The sequence below is a fragment of the Terrapene carolina genome, unplaced genomic scaffold (genome assembly GCF_002925995.2).
Source record: "Terrapene carolina triunguis isolate 2854851 unplaced genomic scaffold, T_m_triunguis-2.0 Scaffold66, whole genome shotgun sequence".
NCBI classification, from domain to species: domain Eukaryota; kingdom Metazoa; phylum Chordata; order Testudines; family Emydidae; genus Terrapene; species Terrapene triunguis.
In genome coordinates, this window is record NW_020664417.1 from 20,294,662 (window position 1) to 20,321,925 (window position 27,264).

Genomic DNA, 27,264 nt, shown 5'->3' on the forward strand with positions numbered 1-27,264 from the left:
AACAGAGACGGAGTCGTGTCCTGTGGAAGTGTATTCATATGCACAATTATATTTGCATTGAACTTGTGATAGTAACAAGTTGGGGAAACCTGCCTGAAAGTGTTATCTTTAAAAAGTAATTGACAATATTTATAATTTTTCATGGGTTACAAGTAAACTGTTTTGCATTTCTATCTGTCTACAGATATAGATTTAGTAAATATTTATCCTTTAAAAAGACTGTCACTTTTGTTCTCTCAGAGATATAACTTTGTACTCACTCTCTCCTTCTCTTTCTCTGAATGAAAGTCCTGAAAAGACTAAAGTCTGGTCTATACCCCAGCAGAGAGGTAAGCTGAGGTATAGGAAAGGGGGAAGAAAATATTTATACTTAACGTTAGCATAGTGCTTTTTTCAAGCACATTACACGTGTAATGTGGTCAAGTTACAGTTGCTGTGACAACTATAATTTTGAATTACCTGAATTCTGGGTGTTTATATTCTCAACACTGCATTAATGAAGATTTTTCATTGAATTTCATGTTAATTTTTCACAGAGATAAATAATAAAAAAGGGAAAATAGAAAGAAAAAACAATGAATGGCACAATGAAATGATCAGATTCAGAGTGATTAACAACTGAGTGAAAGTACTGAACTGCACATGTCCCATGTACAATTTTCAAATAACTATAAACTCATTGTTCCCAAAATAGATTTCTTCAGTAATGTTAAAGTAATTTGTCCTCATTCAGCACTATGAGCCTCTCTCAAGGGTCACTCATGAGTAATTTTACTCACCTACGAAAGGTTTTACAGAATTCATCCCTAAGTTGTTGCCAAATGTGAAGTTTTAAATCTAAACAGTTTTTAAGTTAAAACAACCATCTTAAATTTTCTTAATGTGTTTAAAACACATTTCCATGCTGACAAAATTCAAATGGCAAAATGTAATTTTACAAACGTTCCCCCACCACCACAAAAATTCATACATATGTATGTAACAACAAGCATGAGGTATTTTAGACCAAATTATTATTATAGTTTAACAAAACACTGGAAAGCAGGGACTTGGAACAAAGGTACCATCTCAAAGTATAACCAAAGCATTACCATGGCATAAAAAGACTTATATCATTTTACTTTCAGAAATCATTGTATTTAATTGACAATAACTTTTTCAAAATTTGTTTTGCTGAGTTAAACCAAAAGACCAGTTTCAGGGAAACACTACAGATTATGGCCAGTATTCACTCCAGAACCAAAGAGAATACATGATTTGAAGAAACTAATGTCCATCCCAAATATGCCCATTTATGAAAATCTTATTTTTCTTCAATTTATTAATATTTAGTTTCAAAGAGGAACATGGGTGATTTTTATAATTTTATTTCAGTTTCATTATTAAAAGCCCAGTAATGCTAAGCAGATTGTATGAAAATGGCTTCTTGCAAGAATTAAGGTAAAAATAATTCAAAGTCACATCTATTGACATGTGACGGCCTAACAGAAGAGCATGACGAGTATGAAAATGCTCTGGGCCAATTTTAATAAAATTTAGCAATTCCCTTATTAAAATCAGATATGCATTATCCGGTATTTACCTACTACCAGATTTAGAATTACAACTGTGAGTAGTTCCATTGAAGTAAATGGAATACTTTGCAAGGTAGAGTGTAATGGAGAATTGTGCCAGTCAATGCCTTTTTATTCCTCTGTTTTACCCAGCCATCTGAGTCCATTGTCAGATATTACAGATAGTAGGTTATGCTGCTGGTATCTATAAAACATTTGAGAGTTATGAAAAGGGATGAAGATTAAAAACAAAATTCTATTAATACCCAACATATTTTATAAATAAGGGGGGAGAGGGATTTGGACCCCATCCCCACAAAAAGCATTAAGAATTAAAGGAAAGTTGCAAATGGACTAAACAAAAATAGTAAGATTCTATTGTTTCTGTAAGTATACTAGTTTTACACCACTGTAACTGCGATACTCCTGACTCATAACTGTGAAAATAAAAGGACAATTAGATCCTATACTTTCTCTGACATACGGGGAGTACCTTTGCAGTATGGCTTAGTGTTGCTGTTTTTAGAAGTAACTCTGAAACTGGTAGACAGCTGTATTAAACACTACCCTGAAAGGTACATTTGTGTCTGAAAATACATAAAAGATGAGATGAAACAAACTTAAAAGCTGATGAACTTTATGTACTAAAAGGTTTTTCTTTCCAGTTTGGTAAGTGGATTATAATGAAGTGTGGCACTGTGTTTCATACAACTTATTATTCCAGTCCCACTGATTTACACTCTGAAGCGATGTGATGATTCCATAATTGGCATATAGCCAAAACTAACATGCAGAAACAATTAAGAAATTATGTGGAAATCATTTTTGTTTTTGTTTTTTTTAATAGAGTGACTATTAGTTAGTTATCATAAAGGCCCAAATTAGAATAATTCAGTTATAGAACATTAAATGGATGCAACTGAAGTAAACTATTTTTTAAAAACACAAATGAAAAGATGAATGTATGTAAAAAGTCATCTCAAGCCAGATTCATTCTGTCACTACAGCCCCTTCGTGTGTGAAGAGCTTGTAGGGCAAGCATAAAGCCTCTCTTGGGAATACCGCTGTTCCAGGAAACCACTATGTCCAGGTCTAGAGCTGGCTTCATCAGCTGTGCAGCTGCCTAAGGTGGAGGATGCATCCCAGGATATGTCAGTAGTAGAGTGGGTGTGAGAGTTGGGGCAAAGTGCCAAGGATACCTCGATGCCCAAGGAGGTGGAGGATGGATTTGTCCGATTGTGTTGAACTACACAGAGAGTTCCTTAATACAGAGTTTTAAGGGTAGGATTAGAGAGGTACGAAAGAGATGCATTTGTAACGCCGACAGACCCCGGTCGTTGGCGGGCAGGATCGAATTGGGGACCTCTGGAGTTGAGTGCATGAGCCTCTGCTGCATGAGCTAAAAGCCAACTGGTCGTTAGCTAAGGCTGTAGAGCAGACTCATTTTCTCTCTCTCTCTCTAAGTGGTCTTGGTGCCACTATATGGGACAGAACAGCACACCCAAGAGGTGTGCGGGCTACACATTCAGACAGGAAACCTATTTTACTCATTCACTGATGAACTACTATGCTCAGTTTATTCCCCACTCTGCTGTGCTCATTCATTGGCTAAAAATCATTACACCTAAGTTCCTACTTATTATTTGACTACTTGGGCAGGATTTATCAGCTGCATACCAGTCCTGTAAGCGAGAACTTTTATAGTAATGGGATGTTGACTTATCAGAGATAATAAGACTTCCGAGAATTTGAGTTTGTCACTGGTGCTTTACCAGGTTGTAGGAATCTTTCTAGTGGGGGAGCCCAGCCACTGATGTTTATTCTGGTTTTATTAATTATCTTCATTAGCAGTCTGGAAACAGGAAGAAGAGTGCAAGCACTATTGTGGACAGGGAAATTATATGAAAGGATCTACAGAAATTAGAAACATGGACAGAAAATAATCAAATGAAGTTCAAGTTTGAAAAAAATGTAAGAAAATGCATCCAGGGAATAATCCACAAACATTTTTAATAATAGAGGGAAACTTGGCAAGCAGTAATGTTGAAGGAAACCTAGGGATAAGAGGACAAATTAGCCTTAATTATTCAGTGCAAGATGGCAGCACAAACTGTCAATAACATTTTGGGCTGCATATGCAGAGACATTATGATATAGAGCAGGATGGCATAATAGTCTTTTCTCTATGCAGTTCTGTTGAAAACACACCTGAAATACTACAGTCTGTTCAGGCACGTTCATCATGGGAAAGATATAAACAAATTGGAGGGAGTTCAGAGAAGTGGAACAGAAGTGATTAGGAGCGGGAGACAGTGACTTATGAGGAAAGATTAAAAGAACTTCTTTATACAGGAGGGGTGGAAGCTATGGGGTGACAGAGGATAGGCAAGGGAGCAAGGGGAGCTACTGAGCTTCAGGGGACGGGCAGGAAGGAAGGCAGCCAGCTCCAGGCTGGGAAGGGGCACCCCGGCAATTCATACTAACATTCCTATGGCAGCTCCTCAGTGGGTGGTATTCTGTCCTTCATCCAACTCCTCGGTGACTGGCGCCCTGAGCACTGACACCCTTCTACCTCCCACCCGGGTACAGGTACCCTGGCAGCTGGCGCATGTGCTCCTGCCACTATTCCAGAACCCATGGTGGCTGGGAGAGGAATGCTATTCCTTCCTGCTCCCCAGTGGCTAGCCTGATCTCATGCGCTGTGGCAACTGCTCCAGCCCTTCCTCCAGGTCCTACTCTTGCCTCCATGAGATATGGGAGGGCAGGGTGAAAACATACATCAGCCCTCCTCCCCCAATATTTCCATTGTGGGGGTGCTAGTCACCCCGTCCTCCTTTGTTCTGCTTCCCCTCGCTTTATATATCTATAATTTGACTAACCTATGGCTACGCTACAGCTTATTCAGCAGAACTTATGTCGCTCAGGAGTGTGAATAAACCACCACCCCTGAGTGACATAAGTTACACCGACATAAGCACTGGTGCGGACAGCGCTATGTTGGTGGGAGAGCTTCTCCCGCCGACATAGCTTCTGCCACTCGAAGAGGTGGGTTATGCCTATGGGCAAGCTCTCTCCCGTCGGCATAGAGCATCTTCACCAGACGCACTGCATCGGTGCAGCTGCACCACAACAGCACTGCATGTGTAAACATGCCATAAATGACAACTAAAGTCAATATAAAATCTAGGTGTACTTGCAGGGTGTCAAGTCCAAGGCCCCAATTCAGCAAGCTACTTAAGCAGATGTCTAATTTTAAGCATGTGAGTATTATTTAAAAGTGGTACATGAAGGTTTAACTATGAGTAATAGGATAAAATTAAGACAGGAAAATGTTAGGCCACATATAGAAGAAAATTTCCTGACAGTGACTATGTAATAGTCTCTCAAAGGAAATGGTGGAAGTTCCATTGCTTGAGACATTTAAAACTATGGCCCTGGTCCTGGATAGACTTATGCACATTCTTAACTTTACATGTTGTCTCACTGATGTCAGTGGAACAACTCTCAGTGCATAATGTTAAGCACGCACAGAAGTCTTTACAGGATCAGTATCTAAAACTTGACAATGCACTAAAAATGTACAGCAGCAATCAGTCTTGCATTGGTGGGTATTGACTAGATGACCTAACAATGATTTCCATTGTGGGTGACATAAATCAGGTGAGGTGATCATAATTAAAGATTATATAGTACTGCAGGACTGGCTGGATCCCCTAGCTGTTCAGTTCCAAGGGAAGGGAGGTTTAAAGATGCAGATTTTTCATAAAAGTCACAAAACATATTTCTGAGTTGTTAACTGGCCTCCACTGAAAGACACTTTGATTCTTAAGCAAGTTTCTGCTTGTGAATAAGTTATACTAATTTCTATGATTCACTTATGGTGTTATACATACGCAAGTTTTAGAGTTCCAAGATCAGAGAAAATAAATACAGAGCTGTTGAAAGAAAGAAGCTCAGAAAGCAATGGCAGCAATTTCAAGAGGTTTATAGGAGACTTACAATTGAAAGACTCTTGTTTTAAACAAAAGATAGAAATCTGAAGCGTTTATCAAAAGGTCAGCACTTTATTACTAAATTATGTTGCACATGCAAATCTGAATGGTATGCTGAGCTTGGCTATATTTTGGGCTAATAATGCGTTATAATTTCTCGGTATTCTTATATGTCTACATTTACCTGAAATAGAATTCTGTGTAAAGTGTGAGTACTAGATTTATAGGAATGAGGTAGGAATTGGCATAAAGTCAACAGTTCTCCGTTTCAGTGTATCAATAATTTTGATTTTATATTATAGACCTTTTGCAGTAAAATTGTTAAGTTTCTGGCAGAAGGTAAAATGACTGCATGGTTGATCATCACTTTCATTACTTGCAAATGCAGTATCTATAGCCCTGGTATTTTAACTTCAGGGAATATTTTTTATTTTCTATAATACTGCAAACAGTATGAAATCTGTCAAAAACAGATTATAGGTGGAAGTGGTGGCACTACGTATAGTTAAGGTTGCCCCGACACTTCCCATTATAAAACCTTGTTGGCAAAGTTGGAAGCAACTGAAAACCTTTAGCAGTTAGTCTGAAATTTTCCATACCAGATGTCTGCCTCAGGGTGAATTTTAAGTATCAGCTAAAACAGTTCAGCCATTTCTGAGAATGAGGTTAGGGGAAAATATGTTGTTTTGCCCATGGGAAAAAAATTCTTACAACTGTTTTGTTGAGAAGCACTAGCACCTACATGCTTTGGAGCAGAAACTTAAAATGTTGTGTCAGAGATGTGCCTTTTGAAATCCCCATGAATTTTTGCCCAGATTTGGCCAAGTTGCAAGCTCGGGAAAAAAAAATCTCAGTTTGCACATGCTTTGTAGAAGTTTGTTAGAGCTTGGTAACTAAATTCTCTGAAGATTCCTTCTACACAGAGCATGCTCCAGCTAAGGGCTGCAGGAGCTGAGCAGAACTTTCCCTGTAATTGCTCCTCTTGGCTGCCAGGTGATGCTGACACAGAGTGGGAGACTCTCTCCTGTGTCCTTAATACTGGCAGTCAGGAAAAGGAGGAAGCTACCTAATTACAAAGCGGAGGAGTGAGGAGAACAGGGGCAGAAAAGGGTTGCAGGATCTAGAGGGCGGGGAGGTGGAACAGGAGCTGGAGGAGGGGGAAAGTTGGTGGGAACAGGAGGGGGAGGCTGGACAGAAGCAACGGAAGGGGAGTGGGAGGGAGGTGAAAGAGTAAATGGGAACGGGGGATGGGGGAAAAAGGGCAGGAACTCCTGTGGGGGACAAGAGCTCAGGGATGGAATTGAGCAGGAAAGCAGCAAGCGCCAGGGGATAGGAGCAAAGTAGGAAAGGGCAGTAACTGGGGCATGGGTGTGTTGAGAGAAACAGAGAGCAAGAGGGAAGTAGGAGATGGGAAGTGATTGGGAATATAGGAGAGTGGGGGAGGAACTGAGGGGGGGGGATAGGAGCTGGAGGGGTAGGAGTCAATGGTTGCAGGGTGGGTAGGAGGAGAGGGTGGGCTGGACATAAGCAGAGGTCAGACAAAGACATATTTGGGTAGGATGGGTCAGAAAGGTCTATAACTGCTAGAGCACACTCCCCTCCACAACCTAGGAGTCCCGAGTCTCACCATTCATCTCCTGTCAGCAAACAGCTTTGAAAGCCACTGGCAAAGTGTGTCTCTCATCCCCCTCTAGTGCTTGGTACATATAGAGGTTAACAATCTACTACTGCTGCTATCAGTTACACCATTTGCTCAAGTGGTTGAAGTGTGTGCTGGGGATCTGAAGGTCCAAACCCTGCTGATGACCCACTTTAGGGAGTCTGTATGGTTCCACATGATAGAATTTTTTTTTCCAGTTTGTTTTACAAAAATGTGGGAAATTAAATCCTAAAAACTATACTAAAAGAAACTTAAGGTTATAAACTCAAGCACTCAAAAGTGAGGAAATGTCAGATCCTTAATTCAGCTCCCTTATGCATGTGCATTGAGCATTACATGATCACATACTATTTTTTCCACAGGACCCCTGCCTCGTTCAGTGCACAGGATTGGCTTGCTCTGTGGATAAATCAGGGTTCTGCAGTGAATGATTCTGTCTATAGAATTTCTGCCTCTTTTTGCAGAAGTTGGAAGGTGTGTCATGAATGAGGCAGAGAATGCAGATAGAGAAAGGAGGGTCTCATGGTTAAAGAAGTTGAATGCCACCATGGAAAATTGGATTCTATCCCTGCCTCTGTCACAGAGTTCCTGTATGATGCTTGGTAAGTCACGTAAACCAAAGCGTTCAGAGTTAGTCACTGAGTATTCCTCATTTTCTGTGTGCCCAATGTGAGAGATCTGGCCTCTGAAACCCAGGTCTGCCCCTTTCGATCACTGCAGCTGAAGTTGATTGGTGCTATGCTCTGAACACATATAAAGTACTATAAAAATGCTAAGTATTCTGAAAAATCAGGCCCTCAGAGTCTTAAGCAGGGTACCCAAAATTATTAGACACATTTGAGAATTTTGGCTTCATCCCTTTGTGCCCCGGTTCACCCTCTGTAAAAAGGGAATAATACTACTACCTAATCTCACAGGGGTATTGTGAAGATAAATTCATTAATGTTTCTCAAGCACTGAAATATGATGTCAAGAGCACCACAGAAATGCCCAGGAGGAAATTAATAATTATGTATGCAGCAAAGTGTTTGCAGTAAACACCTCCTAGGGCCAAAACACTAGATTTGAAGGATAAAATGAAATATTGAATAACTACCCTTTCACTGAGTGAGGCAGGGGGGTTGTGATTGTGTAATTAAAGACTGTATCATAATACATATGCATTAGGGGGCCAAATTAAGGGCTGGGCAGGCTCCGAGGGGGCTGACACAGGCAGCGCTGGCTGGGGTCTGCGACCTCCGCGCGGGGCCGGCATTGCAGCGGGGCTCGGCACAGTGCAAACAGCACTGGGATCAGTGGGGCCCGCCCCTCCGCTGTCCGCTGGGCCGCCGCAGAACCCTCCGTCCCTCTGGTGCCCGCTGGGCCGCCACAGAACCCTTCCTGCCACCACTGCCCACCGGGCCACCGCAGAACCCTCTCTCCCTGCCTCCTCCGGCCACCGCAGAACCCTCCCTCCCTGCGTCCGCTGCCTGCCGGGCCGCCGCAGAACCCTCCCTCCTTCCAGTGCCCGGGGGCTGCAGGAGGTGCTGGCTCAGCCGCTCCTTTAAAGGTGGCTCGGCCGGGCTGGGCTCAGAGCGGCGTGGGAGGCGGAGGCCGGTGCATGAGCCGGGGAGTGGCGCGTCCCGGGGAGCCCGGTGGTATGATGAGCGGCGGGGATCGCTAGTTCCTGCCCTCCCCGGACCGGGCTCCATGCCCCTGCAGGGCTGGGCTGGCCGCCCCAAGATTGGCCGCAATGCCGCCTCTTACAATGTGCCGCCCCAGGCACATGCTTTCTCGTCTGGTGCCTGGAGCTGGCCCTGTTCATAGAAATGGTAGCTGCACTACATAGGAGTTAAGGGCCCCAGCACTGTTGTGGAGGCACTAAGATTCCTGTGGAATCCCCTGCCACTGTGTGGATCCAGGAAATTCCAGAGATGGCCACCGGTTTAATTGCCTGGAGCGAACCCTGTTTCCCAACCTCATCCCTCTGAACAAGATGAAGATTTAATAGATTTCAAGGCAAGAAGGGATTATTATGATCATCTAGTCTGACCACCTGCATAAAAGAGTATTCATTCACGCAGTAATTCCTGCATCAAGCCCAGAAGTTCTGGCTGAGCTACAGCATATTGGGTAGCAAGACACACAATCTTGATTTTAAAATGTCAGGTGATGGAGAATCCACCTCATCTCTCAATAAATTGTTTCAGTGATTAATTATCCTCTCTGTTAAAAGTTTTCATCCCTTTACCCACCTGCTAGTAATGCTCTCCCAAGTTTTGCCGAAGGGGACAATTGAGCTCAACATGTGAGACTGCAGCAGGCATTCCTGCTTTTAGCATGGGACATAATAGCCAAGAACACATTCCACCCCCTCTTACACCTCACAGATTGTGCAATGCACATAATACATAATAATAGTACATAATAAAGTGAGTTTATGATACCTCTTCCTTACCAATTCCGTGTGTAAGTTAGGTTTGTCAAAGACGACTACTCACACTCACGTTCTGAAAAGACAATTTCTCAGCAACCCTAAAGAAAAGAACAGGGACCTGGGTCCCCTGATTTTTCTTTGCAGGGCCTATCTAATCAGTGCTACATACTGTGTCACAACTGCTTCAAAAAATTTAAGTGTATTCAAATTTCAATGCTATGCTTGTACTGAATTCACGACTATTCTCAGTTGCTCTCACGCAATTTCCATAAATTACAACAATAAACATAGGTTTTTGTGAGAAGATCTATGTTAGCTGCTTAGACACAGATTATATATTGCCACCATTCAATATTTACATCTTCTACTTTCCTAAAATCTTGTAAGGGCAAGAAAAAGGGCTTTCAGATAATAACCACAAACAAGGGAAAAATTCAATTTGATCAAATCTGTTCTAAAATATCCTTTGGAATGGATATTTGAACCAATTCCATTAAAATGAATGGATACTTAAATACTGTAAAATAGATGCACTTTTTCAAACAATATATCACCCTGGAAAAATGAAAATACAAACTGAGTCATGTGGGTTACTGAATGATCATAAAAATTTGCTTCATCTATGGAGCTAAACTATTACATTCATATATTACAATCAAATTATAGCAATAACTCTTTAATCCTGCAATAGACATTGCAAAATTGAACATTTGTTCCCTATTCCTATGGTTGCATTGACTTTAATTAGGTAACTGGTTCAATTGTTTTGATCTTTTCAATTGGAAGTACATGTGATGGGTTGAACTACAATTAAGATGAGCTTTAAAAATAGGTGTACACATTTTATGGGGTGTGGAGATGAAGTTTGTCCCTTCTTGAGGAAGCAAAGAACATGAGCTATGCAATTCTGTAGCTGTGATGGATTTAAGACAAAGTTGTGAGAGATCTTCTTTTGTGTTTAATCAGTGATTGCTGGGAAGTGGTCAGTTAACCCTCATAATTAAGCAATAAGGCATGACAGAGTGCTGTCACCTTGCAAATGTAATGAGGCATAAGGAGAAATCCATGGACGAGCTTCCGATACTTTTAAATGGACCTGCGTTACAAGTTACACAAAATGAAATTAGCTCAGCTAATCAGCCACTTGGGAGCCATGGCTTTGCCAAAAAACAGGGGGTTCTAATGAACTGAGGGCAGTCTATGCGTATGTAACATGAAAAGTCCCTGGACAAACTGAATATTGAAAAAGGAATATAAAGAAAGAATGGCTTACTATATTTTATCATGTGACTAAATTGTGAATTAATACAGCAATCAGCTGCGCTGTATGCATTAGCACACAAAATGTGGATGCCTCAAACACACTGTAGAAGCAGAGTTCCTTCAACCACCAGTATGTTAGTCAACAGCCTACTAAACCACACCACAGAGTGGGTGTTATTAGAGAGAGTGAGATGCACTTTAGACCCATTTTAGCCCCTCTCAAGTACACCCCTTTGTGGGCAGCTTTCGCTACATTCATCTCTCTCCAGGTGGAACCATGTAGTTCCGTGTTCACTGACGGATCTAACTGGGTTTGGCACCTGTAAGCAATTTTCCTCCAGGAATCTGAGACTACCAAGCTGATTAAAGGGGCTCAAAAACACCTTCAAAACAAAACATTATTTATTCACCCAAAAGGTATGCAGCCCACAGAGCAAAGTGTTTAAACAGTAAAGGTCTATACATATATTTCCTCCTTATTTAAACCTTAATCTTTCTTTGCCAGCTTTGGTGAGTTCTACTCAGAGTTTCTCCCACCCCAGAAATGGAAGTAACAGACTGTTGCTGCAGCATGCTCTCTGTATCCCTCTCTGTGTCTCAGAGGCCCACATTTTATCCAGTTCAAACATCTTGTCCTGATTTCCCCCTAAGCCCCTTCATTTGCTCTCTGGGCAGAACTGGTTTATTTCTTTTCCTAGCAATTTCTTTCCCCTCCCCGCCCCTGGAGTTGTCAGGGAGACTTCAATTGGAGGTGAAGCTTCCAAGGAATTCATGTGTATTGTCTTTAAAATATGGTGATTGAATTAAAGTCATGGTCTATGACTTAACCCTTTGAGTCCAGGTAGGCAGCAGTACAAAACTGAGCAAGTAAACCGAGGAGCACCTGATATCTATAAAAAATAATACAGATATTTCCCTCATTTCCCACAGTGGCTTATTGTTTTTACATTATGGCTAATGAATTACATATTTAATTTAAAAAAAAAATTGGGGGAGAGAGAGGGTAGAGAGAAGAATTATAAAAAAAATCATTCAGCAATAAAATGTAGCTCTTAGAAGAAGAATAACAGAAAATGATTAGGTGCAGGAGATCAGGCAGAATGAAGGTTAGTAGCATAATGCTGAACACAATAATTGACTCATGAGCAGGGATTTGAAGGACAGTAAAGTTTCCTAGAAACAACTGGAGAAGGGATGCTGCTATTAGAGTACTTGAAGATGTTCAAGTAAGTGCATCTCTTAGAAGATAATTCTGAAAAACTATTACTGGTCAACCACTGTTCAATCTTTATCATAAAATAATTTCCTGCATGTGCTAATAAGCATGCTTTGCTTGTCTGTTTATACCCTTTGCTCCTTTCTCATGCCTTTCAGTCACAAGATATTGCAGCCTCTTTTTCTTAAATGAACAATTAAAATAGAGGAATTGGCAGGCATTCTTACTAAAATTCTGATCTAAAAATGGTTTTGCTTCCCAAAATAAATTGAGACTAGAATACCACAAGTCAGTGTGGCCATTTGGGCTAGCAAAAGCATTATTTGTTTCTAGTGCACCCATTTATAAAAAAGTTATAGGCAATTTTGTTCTGTTGCATTAAAACATTCATGTAATTGAATTCACTGCACAGACCTACTGTATTTGAATGACTTCCAGCTGCCCTACATACAGTACAGCACAGGAGTACCTGAATGATGATACTGCAGAAGAATGGGAATATGAGAGATCATTTATAGTTCCCAAGGCTCTCTAAAGCATTTGAACATTTGTGAGATCCTGTCATTTTAATTCATCTGTTTGCCACTGCATATCTTCTGTGTAATATCATTAAAATACCACTGGCAGTAGCAGTCTCATTCAAGAATCTGAGGTTACCACTGCATAAGTATTTTCCTATGGTTATGCCATTATTAACAGGATAGAAAATCTAAGTATTATTTCTAAATGGAGTGATGTCTTTTAGTGGAGTTTTTGATTTTAGATGCTAGTACATATTAAATAAAAAGTAGTTATTAATTTTCCCCAATAGTCCATCATTATAATTCCACTGTATCAGAGAAAATGAGCAGCTATAATTTTTGTAATTTCAAGCAGCATTGTTAAGAATGGTATTTGCATGCATCATATGATGCACACACTATCACCAAGTCTCTTTCATTTCTAAATCCACATGGTAAAGTGGATGAATAAATGATTGAATACTTAGGTGAAAATATACAATTATATTTAGAAAACAAGTTACAGTACAAGTCTGTGAAACAAATACATATAATAAATAAATATCTATTTATAAATAATCTTTTATATCATAAGCAAGACACAAGAAGTAATTCTTCCACTTTACTCAGTACTGATAAGGCCTCAGCTGGATTTGTGTGTCCAGTTCTGGGCACCACACTTCAGAAAAGATGTGAACAAATTGGCGGAAGTCCAGAGGAGAGCAAGAAAAACAATTAAAGGTCTAGAAAACATGACCTATGAGGAAAAATTGAAAAAAATTGGGCATGGTTAGTCTGGAGAAGAGAAGACTGAGGGGGGACATGACAACAGTGTTCAAGTACATAAAAGGACAAGAAGTAAAGGGCTTAAATTGCAGCAAGGGAGATTTAGATTAGACATTAAGAAAAACTTCCTAACTGTCAGGGTAGTTAAGCACTGGAACAAATTACCAAGGGAGGTTGTGGAATCTCCATCACTGGAGGTTTTTAAGAATAGGTTAGACAAACATCTGTTAGGAATGGACTAGATAATACTTAGTCCTGCACCTATCAAGATCCCTTCCAGTCCTACATTTCTACGATTCGGTGATTCTATGCCTGCCAAGATTTTCAGAAATGGATTAATAAAATGTAGAATTAGGAACTTGATTGTAACACTAATAACTGCCTGATTTTCAACGGTGCAGAGCACTCTTTTCTCTTTAAATCTTAGTCACCGATTAATTTAAAACTGTAGTCCTAGCCTATTAAAATAAAGGTTTAAAACCGTACTTTCACTATCAGGCTAGGCAAGCACAAAGTTTGAAGGAATCTTACAAACTGCAGTTTAAATTGTTCCCTTTAGAAAAAAGTTACAGCTCAGTTCTTTTGATCTGTGCCCACACAGTATCATACAGTGAATCTCTCCAGCAAAGTAACATTACAGTTTTCAATATCATCCATTTCTGTAATAAACACCTGTTTCGACAATTGGAAGAACTGTTTGCCATATGTCTACCTCAAACCTGAGGTTTTTTTCCTATACAAAAAAAACTCAGGTTTTTTATTTGTTACAAAGCAAGCAAGCGAGTTATGCTACAGCATATAGAAAACCTGAAACTATAAAATACAAAATATCCAGTCCATCTCTCTTCTGTATTATAAATGTTACATGAGCCAGTTCCCAGATGAATTAAAATGAGCATCTGGGTATATTATAAGTGAAAAGCTGTATAGTAGTTGTACTGCTTAGTTACAACTATAGTCTAGGTGATGGGCTATAGAACTAGCAGAGAAAATATTAGGCTGCAATAGCGGAATGAATGCAAGTGAACTGAACAAGAAAGAGTGTAAAAGGAATCCTGGATCTAGCTTTCAGCTAGAGTTAAAATGAAGCACAAGCAGCAAATGGGGCAAGATTAGAAATTTGACTTAAGTGCACTGAACCTATGATAATTAGAGATTTTTTTTTGGGGAACAGAGGAATAGAATTAAAATGAAAAATTCAAAATATTTTGTATATCATAATGCGAGTATTTTACAAATGACAACGATTTTATTTGAATAGGAGTACTTGTGGCACCTTAGAGACTAAACGAATTTAATTTGTTAGTCTCTAAGGTGCCACAAGTACTCCTATTCTTTTTGCGGATACAGACTAACACAGCTGCTACTCTGAAACCTGAATTTTATTTGATTAGCACTTAGCAAAACCAACTACAAAAATACTATTTTTCAACAAATTGTAAAAAAAAAGTTTCAAAACCACCTAATTTGTGTTCTAAAAACATTTTAAATTGATTTTTGTTTATGGATTTTGAGTTATATTTTGAAATCAGTTTACCACAGAGGGTACTTCTCTGTTGGTGATTTCCTTGATTTAAATTTTCAAAATGACATGCACCACACGGGGACCACACAAACTTCAATGCATTTGCACTAACCCTGACTTACTCACATACAGATATTTATATGCAAATTAGGGTTTGCACGAAAGCCCAGGATTTTGGTTATGTGCATGTTGTACATATGCAGCTGAATGTCAATTTTGCAAATGTGGCCGATGGTGTCGTCTTATAATCCATTTCATTTTCAGACAGACTAAGATATTTGTTAACACCGTGGCTTTCATCTAACCTACATCTCCACTTTCTAAAATATAACCTTGCCCAAATTCCTTCTCATGATATTCCTTCCATAAGGCATTTCTTTTATCTTTTCTGAAATATTCTTTTCCGAATAATGGTGTGTCTGTAGTTCAATGAATATACATATCTACTGCCAAGAGTAATAATTCCATTACAATTTCCTGTTCTCACTATTGGTCACTTATTGTACTATTAAACAAAATCTGTATCTAGACTGATTTTTTACATATTAGCTTGCTAAAGTAAATGGAAGTCACTTGTGAGAGATCAGAGGCACTGTCAATGCAGAATGGCTTTCTGTCTTTCTTTTTTCCACCTTATACACTAACTAGCACTGTGACTCAGCAAGAGATCTACAGTTGCTTCGTGTTGAAAGCTGAGCTTAACTCACAAGCAGTCTTTGCTAGGAAAACTGGTGGTGGTTGTTTTTATGCTACTTTCTTAGTTCAGCCTTAGACAGAATAAGGCAACTCTACTAGAGCAGCTTGCTTACTTTTCTGCTTATAGTTAAGGTGTTGCAAAGCCAGTCAATACGAAATAGGGAATGAAAGCTTAGTAATCAGAGCAAAAAATTGGGAGTCAGGGGCATTCTGTTCCAGCTGGGCAACTAACTTATTCTGTGTCCTTGAATATGTTCTTTGATTTCCTTCTACCTCATTAAGATAGGTGGGGACTGAATAAAAAGCAAAACTTATTTGAAAAACTAATGCTGAGCAGAAGTTTCGTTGATACATCTCTCTCTCTCTCTCTCTCTCTCACACACACACACACACACACACACACACACACACACACTTAATAGTATCTTACTGCAAAAAATTCTGCACATAACACAATGTAAACATCCAACATCCACTCAATATTTTTGTAGGCTTCCATCTCCCTTTCATAATCTTACTATGAACATTTTAGAAAAAAAGAACAAAAGAGGCATAGAAAATTGTTACATAACTTTTTAGTAATTTTGATACATCACAACTGACCACACCATTTTCAAAAAATATATATGAAAATATCCAGAAACAATGTTTTAAATGTACTTAAAATATTTATGTTGATTTGAAACAGTTGACCATTTTTACACTGATTCTTCATTTTATGCACAGGAAATATCTCTGAAATCAGTAAATCCTTAAAACAAGTGAAAATATTTTAATATTTAGAGAGAACTATAATTCTCTCTACACCAGACAAAAATTTATCCCATGAAAAATACAGTGCCTCTTTGCATAACTTTACGTTAGCACAGCTTTTGATAATTATAAAATATGCTATTATAAGGTGAGTAATTAAAGTGAAGCTTTGTACATTGAGGGCCAAGACTCAGCAAGTTGTTTTATATCAGACTCAGTGTTACACCACAAAGCCTGATAAAGGAAGTGGTTCACAGTACAGCATTAGAAATGAATCTCAAATCACATGTGCAACACCTGCAGTGTATTCAGGAAGCTAGCAGCACCACAGGACTACAGCAAAATGGCAAGTTAACCACATCAACATCAGATGCTGCAACAATCTGCAGATGAAATTTACATAGTACAAGTTACCAGAGATTCAAAATAGGTAAATCACCAAATATGTTGGGATTTATTGTGGGCACAAAGGGGAGAGAGGAGGACATATTGCCACAGATGCCAGGAATCTGTGATTGTGCCTTCCCAAATTCACATGGTTCTGTGTAGTTACACACCAATGGAAGCCGGTGTGTAAATGCTAAATGCTACAATTTAACCCTAAATAGCTAATTAGGCAGGATGTTGTTAAGAGTAAAATATGTAGCCCGATACCATCATAAATAATAATTACACACAAAAAACATTAAAAGAACATTGTTAAGGTTGCAAAATTGGGCACTCAAAAGTTAGGGAATGCCCGAATTAAGGCTGTCTTTGCCTACACTCTGGGGATGAATCAGTGCTGTGTAGTGAAGGAGGCTGTTGTCTGTAAGACGTCCAGCTTTCGCTTGTTGCACAAATTGAAATAGGTAGTGAATGAGTGAACATACTAATATTCTTTCCTCTTCTTTTGCGTGTGATTATCAAGGAAACTTCTACTCAAGACGCAGGGTTAGGACTATAGGAAGAGAAAGGAGGGTTTCATGGTTAAGGTATTTGAATGTTGCTTGGACATCTGGATTCTATCCCTGCCTTGGCCACTGAATTCCTGTGTGATGTAAGTAAATTACTTCAACTTTTCACAGGTGGTCACTAATTGTGCATTCTGCATTTTCTGGTCATCCAACTTGATACCTTGCGGCCTGATTTGCAGAAGCGCTGATCACTCAACTGCAACTGAAGTCAATGGGAGCTGTGCCCTGAACATGTATAGCGCTATGGAATGTTTCAGTCAGTTCCTTTGACTGAGCAGAAAGAAAAGTGTAAGATGATAAACCTAAAATCAAAAATGGGTCAGAGAGAAGAAAAAACAAACCTGAATGGAAAAAAGTAAAAAATAAAATAAAGTTGTAACCTTGAAACCAGAGTGGAGATTGGGCAGGCAGGCAAATGAGAATTTTGTAAGATGACATCTTCAAAAAAGCAGTATCACAGGTACATAATTTCCCCTTTTTAAAAAATAGCATATGTTTGGGACTCTCACATCTGAAGAGTAAAAAGATGATAGGATGTCTCAAAAGAAAAATGAAAGTGAAGCTTTCCTAAGGTTATGTGAAATGCCTGAGCCTCTTGAAGAGCAACATGAGTATATTTTACCTGTTCTGTTCAGGGCAGGGACCCTGCCTTCTGTTCTGGAATGTGCCTAGAACATTGTTATGCTGCGGGCTGCTGGACAACAAATGAAAAGTAATAATAAGCTACAAGGACACTGAAGTGAGAGATGGAAACTGGCAGACCAGCTGCAGAAGCAGCATAACAAGTACTACTGCACTGGAGTGGAGGGGTAACATGGAGTCTAGCTAGCGCCCCCACCCCCACAGCACCCCCTGGACTCAGAATTGTGGAAGAGAGATCAATACACTCTAGGGGCGCTAGGACCCATGCAATGATCCCCATCCTCCACCACGTGAGCTAGGAGAAAGAATTTAACTGCAGGGATTGAATTAATAGGAGCAGCTGCACAAGCAGGTTAAGCATGGACTTGCAGACAAAAAAATATCCAGTAAAAACTGTAGAAAATATTATTACTGTTCTATGCTGATTGGTTATGTGCTTCAGCCCCTTCCCAGCTCCTGTCTCATAGTCTCTTCATCTCAGCCTCACTCCACATCTGTCCCTCTGACATTTCTGCCCTGCTCTGTCCTGCTCACCCCCTCCCTTCCCTTCCCTTCCCATCCCATTTAGCTAATCCCCTCCTAACTAAAGCTACCCCCAGAAAATTATGGAACTAACATCACATTTGTTGACATTACATTGGATGCTCTGCTTAGATATTACATCCCTTTCTCCCTGGTCTGCTTTGTCTATTTAGATTATAAACCCTTCAGAGCAGGGATTGTCTACTGCTCTGTGTTTGTGCAGTGCCTAGCGCAATGGGGCTCTGATCTTGGTTGTTCCCTAGGCATTACTGTAATAAACACGATTAATAATAATAAGCAGCAAGGATGAGCTCGGAATAAAAACTGAACTCAGTCTGTGAGTTTAAACCATAGTGGTGCAGAAATGACCTCAGATTATCTAATTTACCTAAAAGCTATCTAAAATTGCAATGATCTAACAACCAGAGAAATCTCTCCAGATTTAAGAAGAGAGAGACTCTGCAGTTACTCCATGGAAAGGAAGAAACTGAAGTGACCAGTAACTTCAGCTTGTAACTTGAGCACCTAATGTTCAGCGCTCTCAGGGGAGGGTGAAAGGGTATTCATGCAGTCCCAGAAAGGACTGCTTTTCCGGAAGGTTCCAAAGCTCAGTGGTACCCACAAAGAAGGCTAAGAAAAAAGTGTGTCCTACAAGCGGGAATATGCAGAAGCCACTTGGGAGAAGAATTAATAGTTTCACCATACGTCCATATGTTTGATCCAGAAAATAATCATAAATTGTCTGATGCCCTTTCAGGGTTTTTTGCCAAATATGTTTGGACTGCTGAGTCACACATATCTTCATTTTAAGAAATACAATTCCACACTTCTTCCTCTTCCAAATTACATGTATTAGTCTGTAAAAGTGTGAAGTTCCCACCCTGTTCTGAATGCATATAATCAAAATTTTGCCCTTGATTTTGGCTTGGAAATTGGATTTTCAAATACAACCTACACAAACATTTCCCTCATCTTTCTCTCTAAACTTGACCATTCGCAGATTTCCCCTCCAACCCCCCTGCAGAGTATCTTTTGTCCCATCACTAGCTCAGTTTTCTCCAGACAGGCTGCAAGCTCTCTACATCAAGATGACCCAGAGGCAGGATCTGGGAAAATGTCACCATTACTGTTTCACATCCCAAATTTAGATTGGTTGATTCATCCATTCTTTCTGTATCACTGGTTATTTTCATTCCAGTATTAGTAGCTATGTTAACTTTACGTGTTTGAGTTCTTCTGTCTTCATTGTTAATTTCTCAGTTGATGCTTTGTGCGTAAAGTAAGCACTCCATTTTAAATTATTTTCTTTCATTGTTCCCAAAATGGACATTACTGCTTCTGACAAACTGTAATGCAGTTAGAAAAAAATTGGGAGTTTTTTTCAGGTGAATATGTTGAAGGTATTCATGTGTACACATTGAACTAATGGCTGAGACTTCTGATCTTGCATATGTTTAGCAGAAAATACTGCTTTGACTTGCCTGTTATTAAAGGAAGGATGCTAGCTTAAGATTTAGGCGGCCTAGGCTCAATACCCTGCTCTACTTCAGGCTTACTGCGTGACCTTGGGAAAGTCACTTAGGTCCAGATTTGCTCAGCATTGTGGTGCCTTCCCAACCCCTTGGCAGTCTGCTGCCTAGTGGAATCCTCATCCCTGCCAGGGCCGGCTCTACTGTTTTTGCCGCCCCAAGCAGCGCGCCAAATTGCCGCCGCGGACAGTGGGGGCAGTCCGTGTGCCGTTAGGGCGGCACGCGCGTTTCCGCGGCGGCGACAATTCGGTGGCAGCTTCTGTCTTCAGCCAGAAGACAGAAGCTGCCGCCGAATTGCTGCCACGGGCAGCTAAACATAGATGCTAATGCTGAATTGCCGCCGCGGCGGAAACGCGCGTGCTGCCCTAACGGCACACGGACTGCCCCCGCCGTCCGCGGCGGCAATTCAGCGCGCTGCTTGGGGGCAAAAAACACATGGACTGCCGCCCCTTGCAGATTGCCGCCCCAAGCACCTGCTTGGAATGCTGGCGCCTGGAGCTGGCACTGATCCCTGGGAGTTAGACACACCGGCTCCCCATACAACGCATGAGGAGAGTCAGGTGCCTAGGCAAGGGATCCTCAGAAGCCAGCAAGCTGAGCAGGAAGCTGCGTAAACTAGCCATGAATGAAATGTACAGGGAAGGGCTTAGGCACCTGAGATAGGCCAGAAATAGGCACCTCCCCTCTGCTCAGATGTTCAGCTTTGAATCTTCTTCAGGAGGTAGGTGCCTAAGCCAGGTCAGCTGCTCAGGTAGCCCAGGCACTAACAGCTGAAAAAATTAACACTAAACCTGGTTTTCCCATCCTGTGAGATTTTCCCATTCCACATCAAGGGGGGGGGGGAAGAGAGCGAGAGCGCACACATGCACGCCCCTATAACCTAGTTAGTTAGGGCATTCACCTGGGATGTGAGAGACACGTTCAAATCCCTGCTTTGCCTGATTCGGAGTTGGGACTTAAATCCACATCACCCTACGTTTCCTTGTGTCCTCGGATGTCTTTTCTGCAGGTGCTGTGTTGCCCCTTCACCCTATCAGTGGCCTGCATCCGGCTTTCCTGCTGTAGTATCTGACAGGTATCAGGCCTTACACATGTTCAGAGCAGGCCTATAAGATCAGCCTCCAGCGGTAAGATCCTACTTTGGGGCTTTGGCTTCAGCTAGGGCTCCAAGCATCTTGTTAGCTGTCAGGGGGCATCAGCACTTAGTTGGCTTTGTGAATGCTGACAGGCAGACACTCTTCAAAAAGTTAGCTGGCAGCTGAGTGGCAGTGTTGAGAATGTCAGTGAGTCTTTAGGTACCTAACTACTTTTGAGGATCTAGGCCTTAGTTTCTCTATACATCAGTTCCCATCTGTAAAATGGGAATAATAGTGGTACCCTACCTCACAGAGGTGCTGTGAGGATAAATATATTAAAGATTGTGATACACTCAGGTACTGTTGTTATGGGAGCAATATAAATACTTAAGATATATAGATCCTCACTATCAGAGTCCACGGGGTCATTGTTAATTAGAAACTGGGCAAACAGAGGAAGGTTACACTTTTATGAATGTAATTTTAACACTGAAACAAACTAATAACTAGCGCTCACAAAATTTAAAAAAAAAAAAAAATTGAATTAGGGCTGATCCTGTGGGATAGTTGTAGTGTTTTTCAGCGCTATGGAGGAGACCCATGTTTAAATACCTACCTTGGCACCTGGTTGCTGCTCTCTAGGGCAATGCTCAGCCATGGGGAAGGGAATGACTTGAATCATTCAACAGTAACTCATGAACAGATTAAGATGTCAGCCAGAAGAATGGGAGTTATAATTTGGAGTCTTAAGGTGAAGAGGATTTAAAGCTTCAGAAAATGATGGCACATTTTAGCACTAGGTTACTAGGACCTGACCTGCACTGAAATCACTGAGAAGTCTTGAAAATAAAGTTCAGTATGAGATTTTTTTTTTAAATTTCATTAAAGCACTAGCAGGTTTTTAGATTTGCTTGTTGTGAAAGCATCAGTGTTTTTCCACTTTTCTAGTCATTAACAGCTTCAGTTTGTGGTTCCCTATGGCACTGAAGCTGCTAAAATTGTCACTGACTCCTTGCTAGTCTTAAAACCAAGAGACTGCATCAGCTAGAATTTTTTTCTGGAATATAGCACCAGAATGAGCCTGCTCCATTAGTATTGTACACCTAACATTTATTCCCAAGCATTCAGTTTCACTGTGCAGTTTGCTATGCAGTTCACACACATTCATAGCAGCAACAGAACACTTTTTCCCTCCAATAACTTGTAAATGACCTACTGTAAAGTGCCTTGCCTTTAATTAATCTTTTCTCTACTTATGCTAAACTTTGCTTTTTTTCTTTTTGTGGTGCAGCTGTTGCCATTTCTGGCTCCCTTTCCCATCAGTCTCCTAAGGTTTCAGCTACTGCAGCCAGTTAGGGGCAGGAAATAACTGTAGCCATTACCCCACTCAGCACTGTTGCCTGCCAGGGAGGAAGGGTGGAGGGATCCTTCCTATTCCTATAAAAAAACTGAAATCCGGTGGCACTTTCAAAACCAGGGATGATCAGTAACATTTTTATTTTGCAGTTGTAAACCATGGCACATCAACTGTATGGAAATACCACACTGGGAACAGGTGAGCCTGTACAAGCTCTCAAGCCCTCAGCAGACATCCCCTCAGCTTGCCCTTAAACCACGATTTCAGTGTGACAAGGCTGTAAATTCAGATCGGCACAACAGGTCAGAAGCAGACTCGATTTCAGGGATCCTCTGAATACATACAGATTCTGAGATAAGGTATGGACATTTGTATAGAACAATGTTGAATTCAGAAAGGTCACTGACCTTGTGAAAGCTGTTAAAATGAAAACTGCAGCCTGTGATGGAAAAATACTGGCTCCAACACTGCAGAATGAATAGGAGAATGCAGAGGAGTACAGGAAAGGATTGTGTATATAATTTATTCTAGAGATGGGGGTGAAGAAAAAAGTAATCCTTGCTAGCAAACATCACACAATGGTAGTACAAAGAAATCTCTTAAATTCAGTTTATTTAGCATGGACAAAAATATTGCTTTTTAAGTGACAAAACACTTTCACTCTCTTGTTCATCAAAATAATCTAATAAACTTCTCTTCTTATAACAAAGTTCTCTTTTTAGTTTTGCTAACTAAGCAAAGTCTTTAAGAATTTTCTAGCATTTCATTCTGCTTGTTTGGTATGCTTCTCACCTTCTAGCCTAGAATTCCTAGTTTTAATAAAAGAAAGGCATTGTGACAGAAGCATCACTAGGAAGCATGCAAATTTCAAAAGACTACTACACTGAGGTGTACTCAATGCTACAGCATGTAGAATATTCATGGGACTTATATATCAATACGTGTTATATGTATCTTTGTATTTCTGGCTTGTTAGGTGAGTTTCTTGTGGAATCTGCAATTGGCAGGAGGGAAGGGGGAATTAATGCAAAGTTTCCAAAGCCAGTTATAAAGATACTAGAGTTGAGTGATTTTTTCCCCAGTAAATAAAGATTTAGCTGAAAAAAAAAAAAAAATCAGCGAATATTTTTGGTTGAAAAAAAAAAAAAAAAAATTTGGGAAATGTCAAAACAGTTATGACATTTTGTTTCAAAACTAAATTTTTCAAATGCAATGATTCAAATTGACATTTTGTTTAGAAAATGCTGACATTTCATTTTGAAATGTAGTTTCGAGTTGATATTCAAATCATTTAGTTCTACTGAATGAATTTTTTTCAGTTTTTCCTTTGTCAAGAACACCACAAATATTTTATCTCTGATCTAAATGAAAATTTGTTTACTGGATTGTTTTTGGTTTGGTATTCACAAAACTCTAGCAGACACCCAGCCTTTGAAATTTCACTCCCTGAGGAGTGGAAGCATTTACTGGTTTTACCTGTTTTAGGAAGCAAGGGGAAAACAAAGGTTCACAACTGTATAAAATGTCCACCTGAACTGTCTTGTGGCATTTCTCATTATGATCCAAAACTGACATGAAATTGTAACCTAGAGGGCAAACCCTGCTAGCTAGGTTTGAAGGACTTTGAGGCCTACCAGATTCCCCACGTGGAAGACAGTTTGTCTCATGATATGTTTTCTCTGTAATGCTTTTGTCCTAAAATAAATGTACTGTGCTCTGTGAAAGCTGGTTGGTCACTAGTGCACATTCTCATAGGCCTTTGTGAGAGAGAGCAAAACTGCGAAGTCAGGGCTAAGGTCAGACCTGCTGGGATAAACACCATGAAGCACAGGGGGACTGGTCCCTCCCCAAGAGAGGTGATGGCAAAGACTGAGACCTGACTGAGAGCCCCAGAACTGTGACAGACGCATCTTCATTTCTCTTTCATTTCTATTCAAAAGCATGGAACTCAGAGAAATAAGTTTTAAATAGCATATAGCAAGACAATCGGTCAACTGCCGAAATCTGAAATATATACTACACATAGCCTGAAAAGAGGAAAGGCAGCAGACTTTCTGGACAGGGAAACTATAAAGTAATTCTGCCAAAAGAATATCATGCATCTGGCCTGATGCTAAATTACTGCAGAATACCTTTGCCTTCCAGAAGAACTGCATCTGTCCTCCAGCAAATTGGCATGCTGGCATGCTAAGATGATTCTGCATCATTTTATGGCAAAAAGATTACCCTGGGTGTATTGCATAGGCAGATTTGTAATTCCCTTGAGTAGCTTGTGGATAGGAAGCTTGATCTTTTGGTCCAGTCTGTTATCCCCCATTCTAATGGGCAATATGGCAATAAAGAACCATCCATAAACTGGAGTTGAGAATCCCCAAACCCCAGGTTTTGGATGGTCAAAATTCTTTCAGGAGTTCAGAACCTTCAGAAGTTGCCACCAAGATAATTTTTTTTTCCTCAGTGGAAGCCTATTGAGGAGACAGCTTGGAGGCTTTATATGCAAACCTATACCAAAGATGATATATCTCTATAAGCTGTTCACTGAGGTGCACGTAAAATACCGTATATACTTGTTCATTAGCCCGTTCATTTATAAGCCGACCCCCCAAGATGGTAAGGTAAAAATAGCAAAAACAGTATGACCCTTTCATAAGCCGACCCTATATTTCAGGGGTTGGCAAACTTTGGCTCCCGGCCTGTTAGGGTAAGCCTCTAGCGGGCCTGGATGTTTTGTTTACCTGGAGTGTTCAAAGGCACGGAGCCCCTCAGCTCCCAGTGGCTGCAGTTTGCCGTTCCCAGCCAATGGCCACTTCCCGCAGCTCCCATTGGCTGGGAACACCGAACCGCGGCCACAGGGAGCTGAGGGGCTCAGTGCCTACAGACGCTCCAGGTAAACAAAACGACAATGTATTAGATATTCAATTCAATGATTCCATAGAGTTTAAAATCATCACATTTTGGTGTAGACCCATTTATAAGCCGATCCCTGCTCTTTGATGTGTCATTTTTTTACCAAAAATATTCAGCTTATGAATGAGTATACAGTACTGTACAGTATCCAGTGGCCAGTTTAAGCAAAGCAAACATGTAATTATGCTGGGGGGCCATTTCCTCGAGTCAAGAGTGTTCCCTTAGCTTATCACAGAATCATAGAAATGTAGGGCTGGAAGGGACCTTGAGAAGTCATCCATTCAAGCCCCTGCGCTGAGGCCCAAGTAAACCCAGACTATCCCAGACAGGTGTTTGTCCAATCTGTTATTAAAAACCTCCAAAGATGGGAATTTCACAACCTCCCTTGGAAGCCTTTTCCACAGCTCGACTACCCTTATAGTTAGAAAAATCTTCCTAATATATAACCTAAATCTCCCTTGCTGCAGATCAAACCCATTACTTCTTGTTACACCATCAGTGGACATGGAGAACAATTGATATAGTTCCACTTTGGGACAGTTCTCTGGAATTTAGACAAACTAAAAAGAAAATGGAGCATGGAAATGAAAATCCTGAGACCTCACATTCAGGGCTTGTCTACACAAGTTTGTGGCAAGGCAGGGTGTAAATCTACCCTGCACTAGCCTGCCATGGACTAAATATCCATGTGGATCCTGCTGCCATCCACTAAAAGTTCTCTAGTGCACTTTGATTTACTTAGGTTTCAAAGTAGGTAAGTCAAAGCACACTAGGAAACTTTTAGAGTGTACAGCCCAGTTTCCCTCTCCTCCTGGCATTCAAATTCCGCCAAGCCTCTTGCACCTCGCTTCCTTCATTCCCCTGTATACCCCTAATTCTCCCCACCCTTCTTGCTCCTGTCATCTCATCTGAACCCCCAGTGGCCCCTTTCTATCATCTTTGTTAAATATATCTGGTGCACTAGGTAGCTTTCAAAGAAGTATTTAGGATTTATGATAATTTTTCCCATTAATTTTCATAAATGAAAGGGTTATCCTTAAGCAGAGGCTGGCACATAAGAATCTTTCTCTTCATGGGAACTCATGACAAGTTGACCTCTTGGAAAATGGCCACCATCTCCCACTGTCACAGTAAGAGGGAAGCCAGCAGATATCTTTGTGAAGATCAGCCTGTGGCATAAGTCCTACTGATAAAAATTGGAGATGCCAGCCATTTTGAAAGAGCGCAGTTCCACATGTAATTCCCCTTTGTGAAATTTGCTGAAGAAGAAATATTCAATATAAAAATAATGGGGGGAAATGTCCATTAACCCTAAAAAAAGTTTCAAATATAGCCTATGTACAAGCTTTATGCTAACTATAAGCAGAGTTAAAAACATCTGCATTATTCTGTTTAGGTCATTTAAGAGAAAGAAGGAAACACTGAATTCTAAATATCTTAAAGGATTATTTTTGAATATTAATTTTAACTCAAAGTAATTAGCCAATTTATTTGTAAATTCTCAGAAAATTCACTCAAAGACTAAGTAATATAATTTTGAGGAGAATTTTTGTATTCTTCATACATAATGAAGTGCCTGAATCCCTGCTTTAAGTGCAAAACTCAACTTTAACTAAGATACCATGAGTGGCACTTCCATAATTAATATGTTTAATATACTTCCTACTTTCTATATTATACATATATTATACAGAGTGTTACTGCAAATTCTTGCATACATCTTCACATAGATATAAGCCAAAGAAGTTAATAAAAATATTTCAATAAAATTAAGAAAACCCTCAACTAATGTATGTAAATAGACACTTATTTTTGTTGTACATTTGTCTCAAATCTGTCACATGAAGTGCATTTTAAATGAGCTTTTTAAAAAATGAAGTAGCTCTTCAGACGATGCGAAATTAATATACATTTT

General features: G+C 40.2%; 1 protein-coding gene and 1 pseudogene across 4 annotated transcripts in view; one reads left to right on the forward strand and one right to left on the reverse strand.

Moving 5' to 3' along the window:
- Positions 1-27,264, reverse strand: part of NR3C2 (nuclear receptor subfamily 3 group C member 2) — a 264,083-nt gene that overhangs the window by 78,471 nt on the left and 158,348 nt on the right. The window lies entirely within an intron of this gene.
- On the forward strand, positions 22,601-22,920 carry LOC112111916 (annotated as a pseudogene).